The sequence below is a fragment of the Microtus ochrogaster genome, chromosome 26, assembly GCF_000317375.1.
Source record: "Microtus ochrogaster isolate Prairie Vole_2 chromosome 26, MicOch1.0, whole genome shotgun sequence".
Lineage (NCBI taxonomy): Eukaryota > Metazoa > Chordata > Mammalia > Rodentia > Cricetidae > Microtus > Microtus ochrogaster.
In genome coordinates this window covers 2,062,743-2,090,719 of record NC_022025.1, presented here as the reverse complement: position 1 = coordinate 2,090,719, position 27,977 = coordinate 2,062,743, and the positions used below count along the sequence as shown (strand labels likewise).

The 27,977-nt window shown below is 37.0% G+C and overlaps 1 pseudogene; it reads right to left on the bottom strand.

Annotated features, from left to right (window-relative positions):
* The window catches only part of LOC101988928, a 30,825-nt pseudogene extending 9,408 nt beyond the window's left edge, over positions 1-21,417 (bottom strand).
* Positions 21,418-27,977: the final 6,560 nt, after the last annotated feature.

The following is a 27,977-nucleotide window of genomic DNA, read 5'->3' as shown; positions in this document are numbered from 1 at the left end:
AAACCAAATCTTTATTAATTTTGATGGTATTCATAGTTCTTCTCTAGCTCAGAATTGAGAATAAATGGTTATCTATTTAGGGGTAGACTCACAAATCAATATCCTCTGCTGGAACAGAGAACAGCAACTGAATTCCACAGCCAGAAGAAGAGGCTGGACGCAGGCTTTACATTGGTATAAATGGTATAAGAGGCCACGCCCCAGTGGGCAATTAACTTAAATGCTATTGGCTGTAGAGTTTCCTACAGCAGCAGATTTTCATTCACCATTTATTTATGGTTCTAGGAGTTTATTACCCCGACTCTGGGAAGCACCTGGCCCATGCCAACACCGCTTACTTGCAGCATGCTGCCCATGAGTTTCATTCAAGTGCTCCACAGCAGGCAGGACCCCAGAAAGATCCAATGCTATCTGTGCCACCAGCATGAATCAGGAAGCTGTCTCTTGCAGTTTTGCAGCTGATGCTGAGTCAGGAAGCCTTCTCTTACAGAAGTCGCACATCTGCTCACCACCAGCAAACAGTCTATCTGAAAACATGTGGTACCAAGAAGCTTCAGTTGACTCCATTTTGTAGGCGTAGAAGCCCCCTTTTAAGCTATTTTAGGCTTTATGTGGATATTGTTGCCAAATGTTTGGATAACATTATAAAAGGAGACTGCTTTTTCATTCCCAGCCTCCTAGATCCAAATAATAACACAGAAACTTTATTAATTACAACACTGATTGGCCTATGACTCAGACATATTTGTAGCTTGCTCTTAAACCTTAAATTTTTTCATTTCTATTAATCCATGTATCACCACAAGGCTGTGGTTTACCAGTAACTTTCTGGTGTCTTTCTCCTTCGTCAACTATGTGTTATCTGCCTGACTCCACCTTCTTTTTCCTTGCTTTCAGTTTAGTGTCCCACCTACCTATATTCTGCCCTGCCACAGACCAAAGCGGCTTTTTAATTAACCAATGTTAATAAAACATAGTCATTGCATACAGAGGGGAATCTCACATCAGGATGATTCTAGGTAGGAGGAACTGGAAATCTCATTATCTCAGACATATTAATTAAAATATAAAAAGAAGTATCTCATGAATTTTGAGGAGAGAATCAAACAAAATAAGAGTGCCAAAGATGGCATTAGTCATAATCACTTCTTAGAACATGTTGAATGTCTAGCCTGAGGCACAAACCTACTGTCATTGGAGAAGGAATTGTGTTAAAATGCTTTCTCATTTGAATCTTGGGCATAATATGATAATAGTTAATTTTCAAAGTTGTCATAAAATTCAAAAACAAGAACATGCATGAGGATTCCTGACAAATTGTAAATAACAAACAAATATATATTTATTTGTGTTGCCTTTATTAAATATAGAGAAGCTATAATTACTGTCATAGCTTTGAGAAGAAAATAAAACATAAATTTAAGAAGAAAATTGATAATTAATTAGGTACTTATTCATATTTATCTGATCAAACATGACCTATATCTGTAACTATATATCTGACTATCAATTAATTAATACATTATTATCCATGACATGTACACACATTTACTCTTACTTGTTCAGGTCATGAAAATTAAGATGCATTTGATGTGATGGTTACTTTTGATTTCCAACTTGATTTAATTAAAAAGATAAGGTGATTAGAAAGATGGCATGACACTTAAGAGCACTCCTTGTTCTTACAGAGCACACAGATTCACTGTCCAACACCCACATGGTAGCTAGCAACTGCTTGTGATTCCAGTTCCGCAGAATCCAGTGAAATCATCAGACCCCTTGTGACTCTGCAAATACATGCTACACATACATACAAGGAAGAAAAATACATATTAAAATAATTAAATAGTATTAAAATATTTAAATAATCACATTAAAATAAGAATGAATTTTTAAAAATGCCCAAGGGATTATTAAACCACAGCTTTAGATGTGTCTATGAGGGCTTTATCTGAGACATGTAGAGAATGAGGGCTCTCACTTGGTTCGATTATTTTATTGATGACTTACACAATTGGAAGGTGGTGAACCATGAGGGGCAGACGTGGAGGCAGTAGGTCAATGGGGCATGTTTTGGTTCTGTGTTTTGCTCTTGCCTCTTCCTACTCACCACTCCTGTCCACAAAGGTGTGAAGTACAACCTCTTCCAGACACTCCTGTCTCCATGATGCACAAGTGCTACAGGCCAACTGACAAGACACTGAGCCCCTGAAACAATCAGCTAAAATAAACATCTCTTCATTTTTAAAGATTTTGTCATAGCACTGAGAGAACAAACTAATAAATTTGATTTTGAGAAAAAATAGATGAATGCATATTATATTATTTACAAGTTCAATTTTAAACTATAGTTATGATAGTATTTTATCTGTTGATGAATGTCTTGATGGAAAAACAAATAACTCATAGGAGTAATTTCTATCTATATTCCTACTATGAGATGCATGAAAATGACTCATGTACATCCAGAAATCAAGAGAATGTGATTTCACTTATTTGAAAGAAACTGACTGGAGGAGTAATGCCATATAAACCCTGCGTGAAAACTGACTGGTTGAGAAGCTGACGATACTAATCCACCACCCTGCTTATACACCTCTGACTAGATGTGTAGGAGAAACCAGAGCAGGTTTCACCTTCCAGCTGAAGAAACCACCAAATATCTCCAAACTTTTGTTTTCCAGTCTGAATGTCCAGTACCTCCTCCCATGCCCATTTGTAATTCCTCTGGCATTGCAAAGAGATAGTCGAAGTGAGAGATGACAATCCAAACATCATGCAATTGCACCCAGCATAATTTGATTCTTCTTTTATTCCCCTTCGAGTTTGGATGCAGTTAAATAATGAGGAGTATGTGCTTAGAAATGAAACAGCCCGTGATAGGAAGTGGAAAAAGCATATTGGATAGGGTGGAAGTGGAGGAAAATGAGCACAATTTTATTAGTACATGTGTTCCTTTAATAGAACATCCAGACGAAATGGAAAATTACTTTTAATAATGAAAGAAAATTAGTTTCCTATAATTAAAACATAAATTTCTGCTTTTATTGTCTTGTCAGTGAACATCTAGGTCTTTGAAATTCAATCGAAATTAAACAATGTTAAAATGCTGGGTTTGTACCTATCTCTCTATAAAGGGAACAGCTGCTTAAATTTTTTCCTGCCTCATGAGAAAATAAAGTTTTCTAGGGGAGCTGTGTAGAACAACAATGGTGTGCTTTCTTCTGAGTATGCAGCCAGCAGTTCAGTCCTAGCTTCACCAAATTAATAAATGAAAAAAACAAAATTTTTCTGAAGACATAAACTGAGCTCATAGATTAAACAGGAAATAGTATCCTATCGATTTTTCCTGTTAAATGCAGTATTGAAAGCTTTATATTGGAGAGACTCAAAGTAGATTTCCTAAATAAAATGTTTAGTTAATTAAATTATTTCCATAACTTTATAGCAGACATAATGAAGCAGGAAAAAAAGAAAATTAACAACAAATCTGCTTAAATTTTTCTTCAACGTGTCTTAGCTAAAATTCTAGCACTGGACTGTTGGATGGTTAAAATTCTGATCTCCGTCTTCCCAGGCTGAAAATAAGATCTGACTCATTTGTGGTTTTTTTTTTTTGTTGTTGTTGTTCCCTTAACTAAGAAGGAAGGGTCCTGAGGTTGAATCACTGTACACTTGAAGCTGGTGAGAACAACCTCTGTTCTAACTAGGAAACCCTTCCTTGCCAAGTGACTGTAGAAACAAAACATCGGAAAGAAAAAGTCTCACAAGAATACAGCATAGAGTGTTGAGAAAGATACCATGAAGCCATTATTTCGTGCCTACCATTGTGATTACCTACTGTTGCACACGAGGAGGGTGGCCCTTTGTTTGTCCGAGCCACCCGGCTAGCTTACACCCAAAGTAATCACACAGAAATTGTATTCATTAAATCACTGCCTGGCCCATTATCTCTAGCCTCTTGTTAGCTAACTCTCACATCTTGATTTAACCCATTTCTATTAATCTGTGTATCACCACTAGGTCATGGCTTACTGGAAAAGATTCAGCATGTCTGATTCTGGCAGCTCCATGGCAGTTTTCTCACTCTGCTTTCTTTTTCCAGGAATTGAGTTCTGTCTTTTCCACCTATCAACTAGGCCAAGGCAATTCCTTTATTCATTATCCAATGAAAGCAACACACAAACAGAAGAAACTCCTACACCAACCTACACTTTGATAAATCAACATGCATTGCCGCTAACATGTAGTAAGACTCTTCAGAGCTTGAAAAAAGAGTTTCACTAATAAAAGCAATGGCAAATTAATTACATTGTCATTGTGTAAGTTTTATGTTAGCAGCTATTTTAACCTATACAGCTTTGTTATGAATTCTGACAATGGTTAATGCAATTATGTAAAAGTATATTTGGGGGATTTTAAAAATTCTTTAAGTTTTACTGAGCAATGTTAGAATAATACAAATTACAATAAATTATCAGGCATGGCCTTAGATAAATAGCAAAAAGTAAATTGTTATTTTAATCTACTCTAAAATAAACACTTCACATCCAATAGTAGCAAGAAAGAAAGTCTTCGATTGACATTGAAAGACTAGGAAACAAACTGTAAGAACAGACTAGAGAGCCAGTAAGTTGTGTGGGAAGCAGGGTCGTGGCAGTGCACGGCTTTAATACCAACACTCAGGAGCCAGAGACAGGTGGATCTCCATGAGTTTGAGGCCAGCCTGGTCTACCAAGTGAGTTTCAGGACAGGCACCAAAAGTTATAGAGAAACCCAATTTGGTAAACCAAAACCAAGCCAAAACAAAACAAAACAAAAAAGCCATGTGGGTGTCAAAAGGTCACTGACAGATCAACATGATTTGGTTTCCTTGGCAGGATACAGGACCATCCTTATACGCCATATTATTTTGTTTGCTGAGTCTTGTTCTTGGTTTCCTCAGTCCTGTTTGACTTAAACGTTCTTTGTCTTTAGGCTCTTTGCTTTAAGGAAATGAACTAGAAAAATATTTGTGACAATTTTTTTGACAGTCCTTAATTTTCATTTCTAACCTCTCTGTCTTTTGTAGTTCTATGTAGGTGGCTTTGATGTCAAAAAATAAGACTATTTGAAAATCAAGAATGAACACGAGTGAGGCTCAGGGTCGAAAAGTTACAACCAGTCAATATAGAAACTGTGTCCAGGGTTCACTGAGTAAAAAATGCATGTTGGAGAGGCTTGACTGCCACCAGACTCCGGTGCCTGGATCCCGCCTTAGGAGGAAAGAGCAGACTTCAGAAAGTTGTCCTGTGACCTCCCTATACACATGATGGCATGCACATACCTGCTTAGCCATCCATACGTATGGGCTTATATGCATGCACAGGCACCCAGTGTGACTCCCCAAACAAACATGAACACAGACACAAGCAATCCTATATGGATTATCAATAAATAAAATTTTTGAAAGCCTTAAAAAGTAAGAAAATAAACCTGCCTTTTTCTTTTCTTTTTTTGAGACTATGATTTTCGTCTAGGCAACTATATACAGGGAGGCTTACTTTTAACTTTAGCAAAATAGATAATTCTTTCTTAGAAAACCAGTGTCCCAAACTGATCAGAGCCCCAGTTGTTGCTTTGTGAATAGGTGCGTTGTCCACAGCTATGGCACAGACGATGATAAGCAAACCCAGGCTCCCCAAAGAACCTAATCACATAACTGATTTAGCACAACTTCTGAAGCTGCCAGGGAAAGTGTTTGAAAAGCCTGCCAGTGAGTCAGCCCCTGCTGCTAGAGCAGGGTTTTTCAAAGCCTGGCATCTGTCCCTGGGATTGCCATTCAGTGCGAGCTGCCAGCACAGGGAGCTTTAGGTTTGATGATCTGTGCTGGGCCCATTACCAGCCTATCTGGGCTGTGATGACTGTAGTCTTGATTGATGATGAGAGCCCATCTTGTGATTTCACTTCAGAACAAGATTCTTTCAGACTGTCTTTGTATTTATTTACCGTTCTTCACCGTCTTAGGCGTTTTCTAGTCTGGGTATGAATTGAATACTTTTTTTTTTCTCAGAAAGATAAAGCTGATGGTTTTGTTGTTGCAAAGTTGTGAGCAGCAAATCTCAAAAGTAGTGAACTTTGTGTCTTCTCTTTTTTAAAAATACTTTTAAAGGAAGGCTCTTTTTATTGATGATATACCCGCATACGTTAAATCCTGAAATGTCATTAGTTTACCCTCATGGAGAGACTCGTATTGTGTGCATATTAGGGGTATTTTTTTCCATGGAAAAGTTTGCTGTGTCTCCCTCCCTCCTGCTTCTACTATGGGACTCCTTACCAATTCCACGGTTGATCAGGTCTCTTATGAAGAGGGACTGTCAGCATTAGAAGTCCTTGCTGCTGTTTTCTGCTTTCATTCTAACTTAGATGACTATGGAAGCTGCCTCCTCTGCACTTTTCTCAGTCACCCCCATCAAGATGGTGGAGATATTTTGCCTGCGAAACAATCTGTTCTCCTCAGCATGCATCACTACCACTCTTCCTTTCTTTGACCTCTTTTCTACTGATTCCTGCCACACAGCCTCCTTCCACCATTCTGTGCTCCATTAGAACTTCCACGCACTTAACATCCTTCCCAGCAGAGATGCAGCCAGCAGGGAAGCCCTGTGCCTTGAAGGTTCACTCTTTTGATCCCTTATTTTCTTTTGTCATTAGCCATTTATTTATTTTTCTTTTCCGCAGACTCACTGCCACTCTGGAATTTTGTTCCATTGCATTGAAACAGTTATGTCATGGTATTGCTTATTTTGTGATTAGTCTCACCAGCTTAAGGCTCTTATGACAGTTTTCATTTACATGCACATAATTCAATATAATTCAAGCATACCAAAATTAACAATACTCTACTTGAACACTTCATTTTCCCCAAATCCACACATTTTGTAATTGAGAGTACTTATTGGGCATAGAACTATAGAATCACAATGAACATATTTCAGGATTACTGATTTCCAAGGATATTTTGCCAACTAATACCTGAAAATATAGAAATAAAGCCACCTGAATTTTAAGTATTATTGACATGCAATTTTATTTATCTGTTTGAAGTTGTTTGGAGTGGTAATTGAAATTTCCATTTGTACTGAAAGGGTTGTAGATGTGACTATTCAAAGCCAGTTACTAGAAGGCTACTGATTATTACATGTTAGCTACGTAATCTGGCACTTGACTGAAAGCATTTATCAGTTTAAGGGGTTTTCTTTGGTGGAGCTTTAGGATCTCTTATTTATAGGAGCATATAATCAAGAAATCAAACACTCCAATCAAAATATAGATGGGCTATGCAATTTAAAAGAGTTCTCAAAAGAAGAATGTGTTCGATGTCATCAACCATGAGAGTAGTGGAAATAAAAATACTCAGAGGTTCTTCCATTCTCATCCCAGGAAGAAATTTTTTAAAGCAACTTCCTTTATTTTTAGGTTTTAATTTATTATGTATACAGCATATATGCCTGCAGGCCAGAAGAAGGCATCAGATCTCATTACAGGTGGTTGTGAGATGCTATGTGGTTCCTAGGAATTGAAGTCAGAACCTCTAGAAGAACAGCCAGTGCTCTTAACTGCTGAGCCATCTCTCTATCCCCAAGAATTGTTTTACTTAAAAAGAGAAAGAAAGGATGCTGATTGATGGAGATGGAGAGAAAAGTGAATATTTAAACAGCTGTTAGAAATGTAGACTGGAACAGCCAGTATGGGAATCATGGTCCAGGTTCCTGACAAAGCTAAAAGTAGACCTGCCTTATAACTCACTCACATGCCTTCAGGGTATCCACTCCTAGAACTTCATATCCTATGGTAGAGTGGATTGCACATACATATTCATTGTTGCCCTTTTCAAAATAGCTAAAAAATAGAATCAGCACAGCTGTACATTGAGTATTGAATGAATAAAGAAAACATGGTACATTTATATAACTGGAAACGCTAGAATATTCCCTTCATTGCAGGTTCCTCTGTGTACTCTGTTAGATTTGAGATTTTTTTTCCACAAAAATAGTTGGTACTGTAATGATGACCAAAACTCTATGGCCTGTGGGGTCACAGACCCAAGGGTAGGTTTTGATTTGCTAATTTGAAATGATAACAGATTATCTTCCCAGTATTTATGTTTATTCACACAGACGCAAGCTATTCTCAGCACTGAACAGGATACTTCTTACAGTGAACAGTGATGAATGCAAAGCCTTATGACTGCTTAAGGTATAGACAGTATGAGTGTTGGGTGCTCCGTCCTAAATACAACATTTGTACCAGTACATCTAAGACTCAGAGACACTGAGGAAGAGATGCCAGAAAGAATGTAGCAGCTGGATGACAAGCAAAGGGGCTTCTAAATGCTGTCTTCCGGGTGGTTCATCTTTTACTATCACGAATTCACAGTCTCTGTAGTTGCCTGTACTGAGCCTACATAAGATTGGGCCTGTCAACATTCATCTATGGATTGGGGCACGGCTTATAGGGGCCTTCCTCTCCTTGGGGAGCCCCTGACATGGGGAGTCCTTGGGGATGGAAGCTAAGGGAGGATCCTATTATGCTCCATGCTTCTATTTTTATTTGGTATGCTTTCTTTCACTTTTTGCCTCTTTTATTTCTCATAATCCCTGTCTACAATATGTGGTGTCTACAGACTTCCCTCATTAAACTCAGACATAAATTTGAAGCTATGATCCACATATGAGACAGAAGATGAGGCATTTGTATTTCAGTGTATTTTTCCAGTTTCATCCAGTTTTATGTCTGAAAAATTCACAATTTAATTTTCTTTAGTGCTGAGTAGGATTCCAAACCTTTTCAGTCCTTTGAAACTTCTGACTATCAATAACTTAAAGTTCAGATTTTGGACTTGCTATTTCAATATCCAGCCCAAGAAACAAGTCCTTTCTACTCTGACATTGGGAGAGAGATTCTGTTACTGAAAACATTTTCCTCACCCATGATTTTCCATATTATTTTTTGCCAAGATTCAGTTCCTAGGCATCCTAATTTCCCAGGATAAGCATTTAGCCCGCATGAGTACTGACTGACCAACTGTCTGAGTAGTGAGTCCCAGTTTGTTTCCTTGTGACAATGCCTTTTCTCTGGGACACAGTAGCTACCTGTGTTTCACAGGGTAGAAAGATTCTAAGAAATAGAGTTTTGCTGGCAAAAAGTGCTATTGTCATATGGAATTGCTCCTGTGTAGGTGCCTTCTGATAACCAGGGCAGTTACAGTCTTTCCTTTATCTGAACCTTGGCCAAGGGCAGCCTTGAACTTGCTTATGAACCATCCTTATTCTTGCCCTATGTAAATGAGTCTGCCATATGTATGGGCAGAATTAGAGACCTCCTTGCTTGCCACATAAACCATTTTTCAGGCACCTTAATTATCATTCAGTTCCTGGTGACAGAATCCAACATGTATTTGCCAAGCAAATACAGAGAAGGAAAGAATCTGTACAGCTTTGGATTAATCATCCTCCTAAAGATCATCCAGGCTCACTCTGGATAGATATAGCCAATTAAACCTTTAAGTAAGAGTAATGGCACAGATAGATTGCCAGCCATATGCCACAGAGTCCACCGAACTTACAGTAGGTGCTGTGTTTCCAGTACATAGAAAATCCCCATGAAGGATGCATTCATTTGAGTGGGGCATTGGTAACACCACTGAAAGCTTACTATAAACAAGGGACAATTTCATGTAAAACAATTACATTAACTTATTTAAACCATACCAAAAACTTCTAAATGCATGTTAATTAAGATCTCTTTAGAAAATGTACAGCTCAAATCAAAATAATCCAGAAATTGTGACCAAAGGACTCATGTACACAGAGCAAAGTTTTGGCAAGAGGCTTCATCACAAGTGCTAAATGAATGAAATAAAACATATGACAGAGCCACAAATGGCCTGCAGCATCCCTGTGAGCTGAGCCAGGGCAAAGGGACCAATTATAGATACTGTGTGCAGTGAAGTTACAGATGCTTCCAAACTCAGTAGGATAAAATAACTCAATTTTTTCTCTTAAATGCAAAATTTTACAGGTACTTTACCTACAACATTCTTATATATACCTCATTGATCAGAACTTTAGCTTTGTTTACAGTTATGGTTTCAAAGATGGGGAATCTGAAATTCCACAACTAATCATGGAGAGCTATGTACCTAAGCAAAATTTGTCACTAGAGTAAGAAGAGAAGTGTTTGACATGCTATTTGTGTTAGTTAGTTTTTGATGCCTAAGCAAATATGTGTAAGAGGAAGGCAACTTAGAGAGAAGAATTGTTTACTTAGGCTCATGGGTTAAAAGATGTCAGCCTATCAGTGTGACCAAGTAGATCAGCTTCCTTCATGGTGTCCAGGAAGCAGTGATGGGAGAGGGAGAGAGGGAGAGAAAAGAGAGAGAGAGAGAGAGAGAGAGAGAGAGAGAGAGAGAGAGAGAGAGAGAGAGAGAGAGAGACTGCCTTGCATTTCATCATTCTCAGCCCCATGGAATCAGGGGCTATTCAGGGTCAGTTTTCTCTCCTTCCCCATGGAAACACCCATACAGACACATCTGGGGTGTACTTAACTGACTTCGTAAGTACTTGTCAATCAATCTCATTGACTATCAAAATTAATAATCACAAGACTTATTGACATAAACCAAATATAGGCTGTGGAACAATTTAGTACTGATTGTCTTAATCAATTCCTGAATCTATGGAATCCTTCTGAATATTTGTCCTTTGGGGAAAATAAGTAGTCCCCTTTAAAATGGACCTAATAAAACTTTTAATTTAATATTCTGTGAGGAAAAGCAGTACAAACATACTGAAATTCCATCTTATCTCTCAAACTATTAGCTGGCATGCCTTTCCTAAGGACTAACACAAGTCCTTTGACTCATTATCATTTAGGACATCTGCTGTTCTGGTATGGACACAATTTACTTTTATTTACATTGTAAATAAATAACTGATTAATTCATATCTTCAGACTTTCACCTTGGCCAGCACCAGCACCAGCACCAGAGCAGTAGCTCTTGTAGTTTGGTCCTTAGACCAGCTCTATCAGACAACCTTGGGCCTCTTGAATAAGACACTGAAAATCCAATACATTTTCCAGGTGACTGTGACCTTTGTTAAACATTTGCACCAACCTGAAGCTGTCTAGGGTAATGACGACTAACAGGCGGAAGAGGGAGGGAAGGAAGACTGGAAGGCATATGGAAAGAAATATGCTCAGTGCACAGGACATGTGTGTAGCAAAATTAAGTGATCAAAAGTTGGCTTAATATTTGATATTGTGGAAACGGAGAACATTGTCTATATTTTTCAGAGTTTCTTGACAATTTAATTTTGTAATTATCAGTGCAGAGTGTGTTTCATGCAAGAATACATTACAAATGGTAGATGTGTATTCGGGGCTATTTTAGAAACATGGAAATTCTGTCTTAATACCAAAATTCATTTAATTATTTTTTAATCAAACAAATGTCACCAACTGAAACACAAATTTAAAAATCAAACTTCATGACACAATCCAACCCAAAGATGTGCAGATCTGATATTTAAGCCCTGAGGAATGATGATTAGGAAAATATTATAAGTCCTTGCTTTCCCTAATTAAACCTGATGTTTACATTGAGGCAGAAAGCATTGTGTGCACGGTAATACAAACACAAGTCTTGAATCTGAGCTACAAAGTGTCAACAAGCACTCAACAGTTTTGTGTGGCTGGACACATGCGCAGTGCCAAGTGCACACCACTTGTTCAGCTCAAGGTTGCACTGAAGGTGTTTGACACAGCATAGGCAGGGCTTGGGAGAAGCAGCAGGACTCAGGAAACACTTGATCTCCAAGCAATTATTTGTTACTTTGTATCTAGAAAGCTTTTTATTTTTCCACATGTTTAAACTTTCCCTCAATTATACAACCCTATAGAGGATTACAGCATGTAGTTGGTCTAGATGAAGATCTTTCAGTTCTGGAACTTCAGGTGTATCTACTCTCTGCTGGAAACAGTAGCTATAAAAGTTTGAGATGACATTCAGAGAGTTAAACACAGTCACATGGGAAACCGCTTTATTAGAAAACATTGGAAAATATAAGGCAAGAAAAAAGTCTCTGCAGCTTATGTTTCCTTGAGAATTAGTAGTCTTTGTAAGCATAAAAAGAAAAGCAAGTATTTAAGAGAAAAGGACAACGTTGCTTCTACTCCAACTCCAGCTTGGCTTTGACTGTGACAGTGACTATCCTGTCATTGCTCCCATTTCTTCCACTACTGAGGGAGAATGAGGACATCACTTTCTATGTCATAAAGTTGTTAGAAAAGATATAATTGCTCCTATCACATGATAATTTTAAATTTAAATGATGTCTTATTATTAGCATGCATTTGTTTGAAAGAAGAATGCTTTCATGTCAATACTGTGTTATAACAGATTTTTGCTCCACACTGAACTGACTGATTTTTCCTTACATTTATTCCAGTAATTCTATATTCTTCAGAAGGACAGAACTTTGCATGTAAGCAGTCCTTCAAATATACACTATTGGGGCCTTTTACCTTTGACTTATTGTCAACTATGCTGCCCAGAAAAATTGAAGTTCTGAAGGATGAACTAGATGGGCTTAAAACGATTAAAATAAAATATGTATTTGTGAATTTGTGATCCTTTATGGGTCCAGAAAAGTCCTCAGTTTAAAAAATTATCTAATTTCCTTTCACACTTTATGAGTATTTTACAGATATTCATGATTGTGCTGACAAGAAAAATCAGTGTGCTTGCCTGTACACAATATTTTCTGAACACTGAAAGCCAACTTAGAATTTTATGTAATTTCCAAAGTTGCTCTCACTTCCACAAGAGTCACTCATCTTGTCTGGGATATTTGGTAATCGAGTTCCTCAAGGAATATAGGACCTGTAGTGATGTAGTGTAAGAGGATTTCAGACTTATCCATTCCCACACCTTTCATTGTCCCCTAGACATACATCTCAATGTCCCAATACCGTGCCTCAGGAGGATATACCCACCTCATATTTCTTAATAGGATCATACTTTCTGGTCATCAATTTGATTTCTTAGCAACCGACTACACTTGATCTTCTTTGAATAGCATCAAGTCATAAATCTTTATCTCTAGTTTTTTCATTTTCCTCATAGTCTCTGTTGATATTAACCCCTAAACTTTTATCACTTGTAGCTTTATTACAGGTTTCTACTTACTAAGACTTGCCATTAAAATAAAGAAAAGGAGCAACAAATTGTTTATGTGAAAAAGTAAAGGATGGAAACACAAAAGGAGCAGATAGAGACACAGAGATAGGTAGCTAGGATAGATAGATAGATGATAGATAGATAGATAGATGATAGATAGATAGATAGATAGAAGATAGATAGATGATTGATAGATAGAAGATAGATAGATGATAGATAGATAGATGATAGATAGATAGATGATAGATAGATGATAGATAGATAGATGAAAGATAGATAGATGATAGATAGATAGATGATAGATAGATAGATGATAGATAGATGATAGATAGATAGATAGATAGATAGATAGATAGATAGATAGATAGATAGATGAGACAAAGAGACAGAGACACACAGAGAGGCAGAGCCAGAGATGCAGAGAAAGGGAGACAGAGAGGCAGATGGAGAGAGACACACAGTAAATTGCAAAAAGAGAGAAATAGAGACAGAGAGAGCCAAAGAGCCAAAGATACTGAGGTGTGGAGAGAGACAGAGAGAGGGAGAGAGACTGAAAGACAAAGAGACAAACAGGGAGAGATACACATAGAGAGAAAGACAGAGAAAGAACCAGAGCCAGATCCAGAGTTAGTGAAAGAAAACAACAAACAAACATAAGGTAATATGGGAAAACAGTTTCACTACATGTGGTAGCTTGCAAAGGCTCATAAAAACTGGCATTCTTGGGAGTTCTTATCTTGTTGGAGTAGTTGTGGTATTGTTGAAGTGTGTCACTGCAGGGTGGACTTTGAGGTCTCAGAAGCTCAAACTGGGCTTAGTGTGTATCATTCTCCTCCTGCTGCCTGCAGTGTCACAGTTCAGCTAGGACAAGTGACAGGTTGTATGTTCCAGGTAGGGGTGAGTAGATTAGAAATGTTAGGTAGGAGGAAGAGAGATAAGAAAGAAATACAGAGGCACAGGATAGCACTGGGAGGGCAGCTCAGTGAATACTGAATCTGCCCACATTTATTTCCTATCTGCTTTTATACCCCAAAACAAAAAGGAGGGAGGAAGGCAAAGACTGCTTTAACATGGCACAAAGAACAGCCAGAACAGTTACTTGCTTCAGTACTTGAGACATCAAGCCATTATTTCCTGAGTTAAGCATTTGATGTTTTGGGCAGGATATGAGTTGAATACACCCTAGACCAAGTGTCCTATAGGAAGCCACACCCTATGACAGACCTCCTATTTTAAAATGGAACAGGAATGGGCTTGAGTTCTCTGACCTTTGGTCAGGGTGGAGTGGATCCACCTCTATGGGCCATCTTAATGTCCAAAACACCAAGTAAGCACACCCTAGGTCAGGAGCCACACCAGCTGTCACAACTTTAAAGGGGCAAAAATAAGTTCAAATTCTCTCACCTTTAGTCAAGCTGGACCAGGACTCACATCTGTGAGCCCCCACACTGCAGATACAGATGTAGAACTCGCAGTTGCCTCTCAGGAACCTTGTCTGCCTGCATCTCATTATGCTTCTTGCAATAAAGATAATGGACAAAACCTCTGAATTCTAAGCCAGTCCTAATTAAGCATTTTCTGCTATAAGAGTTGCCATAGTCATGGCGTCTCTTCACTGCAACAGAAACCCTAAGACCTTACCTGTATTTTGATCCTTTTAAAGTTCCCTCATTATCTATGTGAAATGAATCAGTGAATGACTCTTTCTTCTTTCTGAAAAAATAACTAGTTGATCAAAATCCCATAATGAGTCAGTCTAGAAAATTAAATGTTAGACAGTGAATAAAAGTTCATTTGAGGAAAAGACACCTAAATTTTTTATTGCTAGTGAGGATGCACAGTTTAATAATAAGACAAATGCATCACCTGTTTTTTCTATTTTGTTTAATTTTCCATAGATACTGTAGAGAGAACATAAAATGAGCTTCTAAAATGGTGATTTTTTTTCTTGTAAAAAATAAAAACAAAAAATTTCTTGCCTAGTTTAGTTCAACCGTTTGAATTACAACATAACCATCTTAAGGGACACAGAATTGTGAAATAAAATTTGTAAGAGCATCTGGACATGGTGGCACAAACTTTTATCCCAGTAATCAGAGGGTAGAGGCAAGTGGCTCTGTGAGTTTGAGATCAGCCTGGTCTATAGAATGAGTTTGGGGACAGTCAGGACTGCAAAAGGAGACCTTTATCAAAAATAAAAAAATATAATCAATAAAAGCAGCATTATGAAAGTGTTGCATGTGTCACCATAAGATAAATTGTAAGGAATTTCCTATGAGCCAGTGTGCAAGAGAAATAGTTAATGTTGTATGTTGAAGACTTTGAATTTGAATCCATTGTTTTATACATATAAATACATATATGCAAAAGTTTACATATATAAATATATAACTGTTATATATTTATAAATAATATATACACACATAAATTTATATGCATATAAATGTTTTATACATATACATGCATGTACACATGCGTGCTCACAACCACACATGTAAATCAAGTGTTAAACTGGCCCCAGGGTGTCCCTAGTATAAGATAAACATTTAAGATATATGTCCTATTGTAAAATGAGATAATGGGACTTCTTCCCCTTATACTTTCCCTTTTGCTTTCTAACCAAGTAGAGGCACAGCCTGCAATCGTTATGAGAAACCTACATGAAATGATTTTGTCTAATCATAGACAAAAGCCGCTGAAACTGTAAGCTAAAAAAGCTTTATTCTTGATACTTAGGTTGTCTCAAGTTCTTTGTCATAGGTATGGAGAGATGATTAATGCATACTTATTTTACATACTGTTACTATGAAAAACAATTCCATACAAATTGGATCTAGTGTATTCAGGAAAAAAAACTTATGTAATTATCCAAAACTTGATAACCACAAGATAGGAGACACACTGTATACATTTCTATTAAATATCTGTGATATATCATCTCACATATATACATTATCATCCAGAATAATATGCACTATGAAAAAACAGTTAGTTGAACACTATTTCTTATACCAATTGTATTACAAGCTCTCTGCTTCACTTCACCTCCTAGATGAATGTAAGAGGACAAAATACTGTCTTTTTTATATTTTCTGAGCCATCAACACTGGACTGCAAAATTTCATATAGTATTGCATATTTCAGGTACCGAGAAATCACAAGGCCATTACTCTTGCTAAGGTGTTTTGGATGTCAAAAGACACACGGAGGAAAATGCACTTCAGAATTTAAAAAGCACATCATCCCATTCATAGGTCCTGCATGGCATTAGGTTGGTGCTATTTTGGCTGCAGATGCAACAGTCTAAAATGAGCACATAGCAAAAGAATAATGATGAGCTTCCCTAGTGACCTTTACCTGAACCCTTTATTATCCACCGATTGGCACAAGCAATTGATCTCAGAGAATAAATTGGGGAAATTAAGAGACACTGTAATAAATATGACAAACTAAGAGTGACTTCTTTTCTATGTATAATTTATTTCACATATTCTTTTTTTCTTTTCTTTTTTTTTAATTTCTTGAATCAGATATTTCACTGTGGTCCTGGTTGACCAGGAACTCACTCTTAAAACCAGGGTGATCATGAACTCAGAGATCTGCCTGCCTCTGCCTCTGGAGTGCTGGGATTAAAGGTTTGTACCACCACTGCCTGTTTCACATCTTCTTAATTCTCATTTTTGTTTCGTTATTAGCTTCAAAAACATTACAATAAAAACAAAAAGTCTCATTTGAACAGCTAAAGAGTTGCCATTTGTTCAAAACTGGATTTCAAAATGTAAGAAGAAAAATATTTGTAAGTATTTTTAAATCTTAAAAATAACCTTGACAAATGAGCCAGCATGCTTTGAAATGCTGTTCTCAGGACATGACAAGGGTGCTGCCCACATGTATTTATAAAAGCTATGGTCACCTACAAGAGCCCTGCAGAAGACCAAACTTGTCAAATTACAGCTCAGAAGGAAGAGAGGCTCCTAAAACACACACAGCTGAAGAACAGTTATCAGTTGACAGCTTCTGGAAAGCAAGTGTCACATTTTTTCTTTTTTTAAATTTTATTGAGCTCTACATTTTTCTCTGCTCTCCCCCCCTCCCCTTCAACCCTCTCCCATCATCCCCATGCTCACAATTTACTCAAGAGATCTTGTCTTTTTTTACTTTCCATATAGATTAGATCCATGTATGTCTCTCATAGGGTTCTCATTGTTCTCTAGGTTCTCTGGGATTGTGATTTGTAGGCTGGTTTTCTTTGCTTTATGTTTAAAAACCACTTATGAGTGAGTACATATGATATTTATCTTTCTGGGTCTTGGTTACCTCACTTAATATGACATTTTCTAGCTCCATACATTTGCCTGCAAACTTAGAGGTGTCGTTATTTTTTTTTGCTGTGTAGTACTCCATTCTGTAAATGTATGACATTTTCTTCATCCATTCTTCAGTCAAAGGTCATTTAGGTTTTTTTCCAGGTTCTAGCTATGACAAACAATGCTGCTATAAACATTGTGGAGCACATGATTTTGTGGTACAATTGAGCTTCCTTTAGATATATATCCAAAAAGTGGGATTACTGGATCTTGAGAAGGTGGTTTTCTAATTTTCTGATAAATCGCCTTACTGAAATCCAAACAGGCTGTACCAGCTTGCACTCCCACCACCAGTGCAGAAATGTTCCCTTTATCCCACAACCTCTCCAGCATAAGTTGACATCAGTGTTTTTGATCCTGGCCATTCTCACAGTTGTAAGATGAAATCTTACATTTATGATGACTAAGGATGTTGAGCATTTCCTTAAGTGTCTTTCAGCCATTTTAGATTCCTCTGTTGAGAGTTCTCTGTTTAGGTCTATACCCCATTTTTTATTGGATTATTTGTTTTTTTATGACAAATTTGTAGAGTTCTTTGTATATTTTGGAGATCAGACCTCTGCCTGATGTGAGGTTGGTGAAGATCTTTTCCTATTCTGTAAGCTGTTGTTTTGTCTTGTTGACCATGCCTTTTGCTTTACAGAAGTTTTTCAGTTTCAAGAGTCCCATTTATTAAGTTTTTTCTCTCAGTGTCTGTGTGGTAGTCTTATATTTAGGAAATGGTCTCCTGTGCCAACGCATGCAAGTGTATTTCCCATATTCTCTTCGATGAGGTTCAATGTGGCTGGCCATATATTGAGGTCTATAATCCATTTGGACTTGAGTTTTGTGCATGGTGAGAGATACAGATTTTCATTGTTCTACATGTTGATATCCATTTATGCTGGCAGCATTTATTAAGTATGATTTCTTTCTTCCATTTTATAATTTTTTGCTTCTTTGTCATAAATCAGGTGTTTGAAAGTATGTGGATTAATATCTGTGTATTCAATTAGGTTCCATTGATCCTCCTGTCTGTTTTTATGCCAATACCAGGCTGGTTTCAGTACTATAACTCTGTAGTAGAATTTGAAGTTAGGGATTGTGTTGCCTCTAGAAGCTCTTTTACTGTACTGAATTGTTTTGGCTAAACTGGGTTTTGTGCTTTTCCATATGATGTTGAGTAACATTCTTTTGAGGTATGTGAAAAATTTTGCTGGGATTTTAATGGGAATTGGCATTGATCTGTAGATTGCTTTAGGTAAGATTGCCATTTTTACTATATTAATTCTACCTACCCAAGAGCATGAGATCTTTCCACTTTCTGGTGTCTTCTTTAATTTCTTTCTTCAAAGATTTAAAGTTCTTGTCATAAATGTCTTCGGCTTGTTTGCTTAGAATTTCTCTGAGATATTTTATGCTATTTGTTTCTATTGAAAAGGGTGATGTTTCTCTGATTTCTTTCTCAGCCCTTTTATTACCTGAGTACAAGAGGACTACTGATTTTTTGAGTTAATCTTGTATCCTGCTACATTACTGAAGTGTTTATGAGTTGTAGACATTTCTTGGTAAAATTTTTGGAGTCACTTTTGTATACTATCATATCATCAGCAAATAGTAAGAGTTTGATTTCTTCTTTTCTGATTTGTATCCCCTTGATCTACTTTTGTTGTCTTATTGCTCTAGCTAGAACTTCAAGAACTATAAATACGTAAAAAGTGGACAACCTTGTCTTGTTCTTGATTTTAGTGGAATTGCTGTTTCTCTTCATTTATTAGATGAAAGCTGTTGTCTTGCTGTATATTACCTTTATTTTGTTCAGGTATGTTCCTTGTATCCCTGCTTTCTCCAAGATATTTATCATGTAGGGATATTATATTTTTCAAAAGCTTTTTCAGCATCTAATGAGATGATCATGTGGTTCTTATTTTTCAGTTTGTTTATTTGGTAGATTACATTGACAAATTTTTATATGTTGAACCATCCTTGCATCTCTGGAATGAAGCTGACTTGTTCATGGTGCACGATGGTTCTGATGTGTTCTTGGATTTGATTTGCCAGTATTTTGCTAAGTATTTTTGCATCCATGTTTATGAGTAAAACGTAATTCTCTTTCTTGGTAATGTCTTCATGTGGTTTGGATATAAGGGTAATTGTAGCCTCATAAAAAGAATTTGGCAGTGTTCTTTTTCTTTCTATTGTGTGGAACAATTTGAAGAGTATTGGTATTAGTTCTTCTTTGAAAATCTTTTAGAATTCTGAACTCAAAAAATCTGGTCCTGGACTTTGTTTGGGAGAATTTTGATGACTATTTTTATTTCATTAGCAGTTATAGGTCTATTTAATTTCTTATCTGGTCCATTTATATTTAGCAATATTAATGACCAGTAACTGCCATCTCTTATTAATTTACTTTTCATTGTTGGTGATGTTAATTTGTGTGTTTTTCCATTCTTTGGGATTTGCTACTGTGAGATCATCAATTGTCTGTGTTTTTGTTGATTTAGCCAACTTCTTTGGATTGAAGTTTTTCTTCTAGTACTTTGTGTAGGGCTAGGTTTATGGCTAGGTATTGGTTAAATCTTATTTTGTCATAGAATATTTTGTTTTGTCCTTCTATGGTGATTGAAAGTTTTGATGAAAATAGTACTCTGGGCTGGCATCCATGCTCTCTTAATGTCTGCATAATGCTTGACCAGGACCTTCTAGCTTTCATTATCTCCATTGAGAAGTGAGGTGTAATACTGATAGGTCTGCCTTTATATGTTACTCTGCCTTTTTCCTTTGCAGCTCTTAATATTCTTTCTTTATTCTATATATTTATATATGTTTTGATATGGCAAGGGGACTTTTTAAAACACAGTCTATTTGGTGTTCTATATCTTTATAGGGATATCTTTATTTGGTTGGGACAGTTCTCTTCTATGATTTTGTTAAATATATTTTCTGTGCTGTTGTGTTGAACGTCTCATTTTTCTTTATCTATTATTTTTAGGTTTGGTCTTTTCATGGTGTCCCATATTTCCTGGATATTTTGTGTTAAGCTTTTGTTAAATTTAATGTTTTCTTTGACTGATGATTCTACTTCCTCTATTGTATCTGCAAAACTTGAGATTCTCTCTTCCATCTCTTATATTCTGCTGCTTATGCTTACATTTGTTGTTCCCAATCATTTTCTAATGTTTGCTATTTCTATAATTCCCTCCGCTTGTGTTGTCTGAATTTCAGTTTTCAAGTCTTGAATAGTGTCTTTCATATGTTTGATTGCTTTTTCTTGGTTTTCTTTAAAGGATTTGTTGATGTCTTCCAATTTTTTGTTTGTCTTTTCCTCCATTTCTTTGAGGGAATTTCTCATTTCCTCTTTAAGGGCCTCTCGCTGAGTGATCAATTCTCCAGCATCACAGCGTGCCACCACTGACTTGAGGATCTCTGTAGTGATGGAAGGCAGCACCCGCTCATCATAGTCCTCGCCGATGCTGGTGTAGATACAAGGGAGCTGGCTGGCCACTGGCCGGAAGAGGATACGTAGTGTGATGTTGACGTTCTGCAAATCTTTGCTACCAGTGATGACTGGTACATTCCGTGGGCGTGAGCGACAGTCAAAGATAATTGGTTTCTGTACCCAAGGGATGAGAAAGTGAGTCCCTTCCCCTACCACAACGTCCTGTACTCCACGGAATCGGTCAAAGATGACAGCACTGTGTCCAGCATCCACATTATACAAGGCGGAGTTCACCACACCTCCTGCCACTGCTAAAACCAGGCCGAACTTTCCGATGGACTCAAACACTTTGGCAGCCATGATTCCTTCTGTTGCACCCACTCACACCTGCCTCCACTCTGACCTCCACATCAATTCCTGTTCTTACTTGATGCCTGTTTTGTTATACGTAATTTTATTATGTTAAAGTTAAAACCTTTCTTTTTATTAAAACAGAAAAGGGGAGGTAATGTGGGATTTTCCTCTGTGTGCTGTGGTTACCATTAATGAATAAACAAACTGCTTTGTTCCTATAGCAAGGCAGGACTTAGGTAAGCAGGGAAAGCTAGGCTGAATTCTGGGAGAAAGAAGGGCAAAGACAGAGAGAATCCATGGAGTGCTGACAGAGTCCAACAGGCCAAAACTTTGCTGGTAAGCCACTGCCACGTGTCAATACACAGATTAATGGAGATGGGTTAAATTAATATGTAAGAGTTATCCAATAAGAAGCTATATCTCAGGGTCCAAGCAGTGTTTTAATTAATATAGTTTCTGTGTGGATATTTTGGTTCTGGATGGCCAGGACGAACAAGCAGCCCCTCCTCTAACACCCTGTTCTGGATCTGCTCCCAATCACATGGTGTGCCCTGTCTTAGGCCTGTTCTGGCCTAGGTCTGTGGCTCAGTTCTGCTCTTGTCCCAAGCCTGTAAGTGTCACATTTTAAGGTGTGTTGCAGTAACCCCACCCATGCACCTATGGGAAGCACTCATCGGTCTCAGTGGGTTGAAAATGAAAGAACTAATTAAACATTATGAAACAAGAACAGGGATTGGAAGGGAGATGTGATGGGGATTCTGGGAAGAGTTGTAGGGAAGAGATGGGGAGTGGATATGATCCAGATACATTTTGGGCATATATGGCACATTCAAATAATAAATAAAAATTTAAAAATGTCTCCTTTTGACACAGTCCCAGCTGGCATGAAACTTGTTTTATAGACCAAGTAGTCTTCAGACTCATAGAGATCTGCATTTTTGCTTTCTAAGTGTGAGAATTAAAGGTATACATCAGTATACCTGGGAAATTTTTTAAAAAATGTGTGAGTTGTGCATAGCAATGTCTGACTTCTGTTTCCAGTAGGAGGCACTAACAGATATTTCCATATTATTTTTCTAATACAATAGGACACTTTGGGCAGTGGGCTTCAGGCAATTGTGGAATGATACAAAATGCTAGAGAAAGGAAATGAAATGACTAATGACTTTGAAACCTAAGAACTGAATAGTAGTATATTCTCTTTGCCCCATTACAAAGATGTCAAGAAAGAAGAGAGGTAAATCTTTCATTCCTGTTATCTTTCTATCTGTCCCTCTGCCTATAGCATATTAGTGTTGAATTCTTTTGAGAATGGTTACTAATATCTCACCTATTTTCATTGAGAATGGAAGCCACATACCGAGAAAAACTGTTCCACAATTTTGGAGAAAAAATGTCATTTCATGGTTCTATGAAATTAATCATGACTTCATAACTTCCTATTTTCAAAAATAACAAATTAACTATTGATTTATGCCTCTATTTTCTAGATTGTCTGTTCCCAGTAGGAAGATAGTAATCATAGTTAATATATTTACCATTTATTATCCATGCTTTTGAGTAAAAGACACTTATTCAGGAATTTGTTTTTTTCTGCTGTTGAATTAAGGTAGAAAATGAAGTTTAAGTGTCTTAAGAAAAATTGAACAGCATTCTAGTGTGGCTGTTGTCTTCCAAATACTAGCACGGAGTGATATCACATAATAAATGAGATAAAACCTTAGTCTTAAGTACATTTCAGATGCATGACTTGATTGTAGACAAAGTTGGTATCCTAAAACAAAGACTTCTGTGACTGCTTAAAATGAATCTCTTGATAATCAGATTTACAGTGTACCTTTGGATCTGTCAATCTGAAGAAAACCAGGTATTAACAGGAAGACATTGGATAGTCTATCTCTTACTCTAGGACTCACTTAGATGGAGCATGGGGTTCCCCTGAAGATCCCTAAAGGCTCCTTGATATTAGAATTAAGATATTGTATTAGTTAAGGTTTTCCTGCTGTAATGAAACACCATGACTAAAAGCAAGTTGGGGGAGGAAAAGGTTTATTTTAATTATATTTCCATATCACTGTTCATCATCAAAATTATCAAAGGAAGTCAGGACAGGAACTCAAACCTGGAAGGAACTTGGAGGCAGCAGCTGATATACAGACTACAGAGGGGCACTTATTACTGACTTGTCCATCATGGCTTGCTCATTCTGCTTTCTTATAGGACCCAAGATCACCAAACAAGGGATGGAAACACCCACAATGAGCTGGGCACTCCTTATCAAACAGTAACTGAGAAAATGCCCTACATCACATTGTATGGAGACATTTTCCCAATTATACCTTGCTCCTCACAGATGACTGTAGGTTGTGTCAAATTGAATTAAACCTAACATCACAGATACAAAGTTATTTTGATAGAGTCCATAGGGTTGGAGAATGAGCAAACTAGTGCAGTAGTTTGCTGTAGGAAATCCTACAGCCAATAGCCCTTAAGTTACCTGTTCACTGGGGTATGGCCTCTTATTCTACTTATGCCAATGTAAAGTGCACGTCTGGCCTCTTTTCTGGCTGCAGGACTTGGTTGCTGTTCTCTGTTCCTCATTTGTTGCACAGTTGTTTATTGTATAATTTTCTAATATGAAGTCTTAGTCTTTAAGTTATATAGGTATTAAGAATTGTGGATCAATAGTCATCTATGTTTGTCATACTTATAGGTAGACTAATCACGATCTTTTCTCAGGCTGCCTTCTCATATAGCCCAGGACTACCTCCCAGGGGCAGCATCACCCAAAGTAGTTTAAACTTTCCAGTATCAACCATTAATGCAGAAAATTTCCAACAGACTCTCCATAGACCTGTTTTAGGGGGAAAATCCTCAGTGCAAGCATTCTCTTACAGCTGACTCAGTTTTATCAAACAGTGACAAAACTAATAGGGATGGACAGCTTTAATTTTATGCCATACTAAAAAATCCAAAGCGTCATAAAGTGCCTTATCAGAAAATTTAATAAGACACAGAAATATAGAATTTTCTGAGCTGGAAAAATGGATCAGGCATAAAGGATTTTCACTTTCTTCTCATCCAAAGGACCCAGATTAGCACCTCACAGAAAGTGTATTAATTACAACACTGTTTGGCCCATAGCTTAGGTGTATTCCTAGTTAACTCTTACATCTTAAATTAATTCATTTCTATTAATCTGTGTCCTACTGGTAAGGTTCTGGCAACTTTCTGCTTTGGGAGCTGCATGGAGTCCTCTGACTCCGCCTTCTTTCTGACAGCATTCAGTTTAGTTTTTTTAACTAGTTCTATTCTGTAACACCCGATTTCGGTGTCACACCCTCGGTACAGTTCGCACGCCACTGTACCGAATGCGAGTCGGGCAAGGGCCTGGAGATTGAAAAGAACACACAGAGAGACCAGGGTCATTCGTAAGGAGATCAACCGAATGCCCTTTATTCAGCCTTGGGGAAGCCCTTAAGTACCTACTGCAGCACAAGGACCCCCACCCAGGCAGGTAGGGAAATTACCATATCTCAAATAGAATGAATGCCCTGCAGCTAACCACCAGGCGGGGCAGGAGAAAAATAGGAACTTAACCAGGTGGGGCAAGGGGAAAACAGGAACCAACAGAATGCTAGTCATCTGACTAGAAACTGAATGTGTCCCAGGAATAAGGGTTAAATGCTTGGTCATGCTGACCAGAAATTGTCCTCAAGAAGCACTCCAGGAATAAGGGAGGCCAGGGCCCTACACTATTCTTCCCTGCCATAGGCCAAAACAGCTTCTTTATTAACCAAAGGTAATAAAACATATTTACAGCACAAGAGGGGAATTTCACATCAATCATATGAATATGAAGTCATATAGGATAATATTTGTATGACTTTTTAGTGTCAGTTATGTTTAAACTTTGAAATAGCAAAAGAAAAGTAACACCCACTTTCTGTTGCATTTAAATTAAAAAGAAGTCTTTTAATTAACTTATAGAAAAAATAATAAGACATAAGGGAATTGGAAACATGTTTAGAATGAAACAACAAGAAAATGTTATGTATCCAAAGTTGCTGAAAATAATTTTCTCAAAAATCTTTGGTACGTTGCATGCAATCAGTCATATGTGGATCCTTGGTGGGAGTGTTAAATATGTCTGTCCATATGATGAAAATATAGGTAAAGGTCAGTAAACTAGAAAGATGGCCTGTTTGACTCCAAAATACCTATCTAAAGGAGGAGGAATGGAAAACACAATAGAGCCATGGAAGAGAGAGACACTGAAAATAATTTACATACTCTTAATTCTCTTAGCAAATATTAAAGCTCTTTCACAATCATCCAAGTTGAACTTTTCAAAACAATTAACAAAGCCTAAGCTGGTCCAGAAAAAGCACAGAAAGGGAGGCACAGAGCTGAGTAGAGAATGGTGGGAAGGCAACAAACTACAAGGAACCAGGCATATGAGCTCCAAGTGAAAGCCTAGTCTTTTGTAAGTAAATTTAAAATTAAGAAAACTTGGATATTAAATTCTTATATCAAAATAGAATAAATATTGTGAATGAAAGAAATTTCTCAGCTGAAGAAATTAGGAAAAAAGAGATTACGTATAAAGGTTAAGAATATAAAACTTAGATGAGGAAACATTGAATATGGAATAAAAACTGGATATGAAAATCAGAATGTTTTCTTTGAAAAGTAATAAAATTAAAGTACTTTTGAAATTGAGTGACTAGATAGATTTATTACTGATTGAATAGAATTATGATTACAAAAAAACAACCGAAAATCTTTCAAGGAGACATAGAGAATGCATGTATGAAATGATAACATATGGCAATGTAAATGAAGACATGAACAATATACATAAAATAACACCATTACTCTTTAAGGCAGTAAGAAAAACCAAACAATCAAAGAAAAAAGCAGTTTAGTTATGAATATTCAGTGCAACTGAGAATAGATAAACTAGCTGTCCTACATCCAAAAAACAGTTCTGGACATTAGCAATTACTATGGAAATGGACATGAAAGGATTAATGCTGCATTAATTGGTAACATTTTATATTCTTTAGACAAATGTGGGATACAGATGATAAAGACTAAGAAATCCTCCTGAGAATTTGGAAACAGCTGATTGCAGAGAATTGTTTTACATTGGCCAAGTTAACATAAAATCACACTCATTGCAGTACCTTTCTTCAATAAAATAGATGCAAAAACAACATTGTGTTTTTGGATGTAAAAATGGATAACCAAACTCTCATGTATGACCATAAAATGTGGTAATCAATCCAACCTCACAGGAAAAGAACAATTTATTCACTTTCTAGTTTAATAATAGTTTTCATAATCTTCTTTGTTGCTATAGTTTGTACTGCTATATTCAAAACAAAAGACCTGAATGGAAACAGACATCTTCAATGATAGTAAAATGAAACCAAAACAACAAAAATCAGCCTCAACCAGAGCTCAAATTGATATGTATAACTCTCCAAAACGGTTTTGTTACTTCAAACCTATGGAATACAAAAGCTAAAGAAACATCAATAAAATTTAAAGGACGTATGAAAATGGTTTGATTCAATGTAACCTTGAGTGGTAGTTTTAAATAAGCCTTCCTGTTTCTGTCAAATGGCTCAAGTGGAACTCTTTATGTGTCATTTTTCTTAACTGCAGTCTTCTGTGCTGAGGGTTTATGAATACTTCCCATCCAGGCTGCACCAATTTCAGACTACTGCTGTTTCGATTTTTTTTTCCTTATTGCTGTCACAAAGGGAAATTGTCTGAGAAATTTTTTGTTGGGATTGATTGAGTTTTCTTCACTTTCTTCTAAACAAGTCCCTGTACTAAGTGTGCTGGGAAGCTCCAGTTTCTTCTCAACAGGTCCTGGTACCTATGTGTGCTTAGATATTACAATCCTTAGAGAAGACTCAGAGGCTCCTCTTTCTTGCTAATGTCTCTCAGGTTGCAGCTGTAAGCTGCTAAGATTTAAGTATGATACAGCAACTCCCATGATGGAAAAATTAGGAGTAAAGGGTTTTCCAGAACAATTTGTTGGTTTTGATTCAGTTTTAAAACTTAAGTTCGGAGAGCACCAGCTCTCCAGTATAGCTCATTGAGCTTATTGCAACACTGGCTTTAGTTTTTATCAATAAATTTTTCAATGTAGTTTCATACTTAACTAAAGTGTTGCTTTTTTAATTGTATAAACTGCATTACATAATGAAGATTCAAATGAATAAATGTGTCACAAACCAAAATTAAGCATATTCAAAGTATATGACTCAACAGACTTCTACACAGTTAGAATAGGCATTTGGATTAAAATACACATATTGAAAACTTAAACTTACAACTACTTGTAAGAGAAAAGATACAGTATCTGTATTTGTGGTTTGGGTTACCTCACCGAAGATTGCTGTTTCTAGCTCCATACATTCACCTGCAAATTTCATTTTGTAGGGATAAGTCCCGCCCCTTAAGGGGCGTGTTCGCCTCAGGCTAATGTTTGCCTATAAATTTGGCTAATGTTTGCCTATAAATTTGGAGAGTGTGCTTCCAGCCGCTGCTTCTGCTTTCCTTGTCTCCACAGGAACGGTGGTTCTGTAAGTCTATT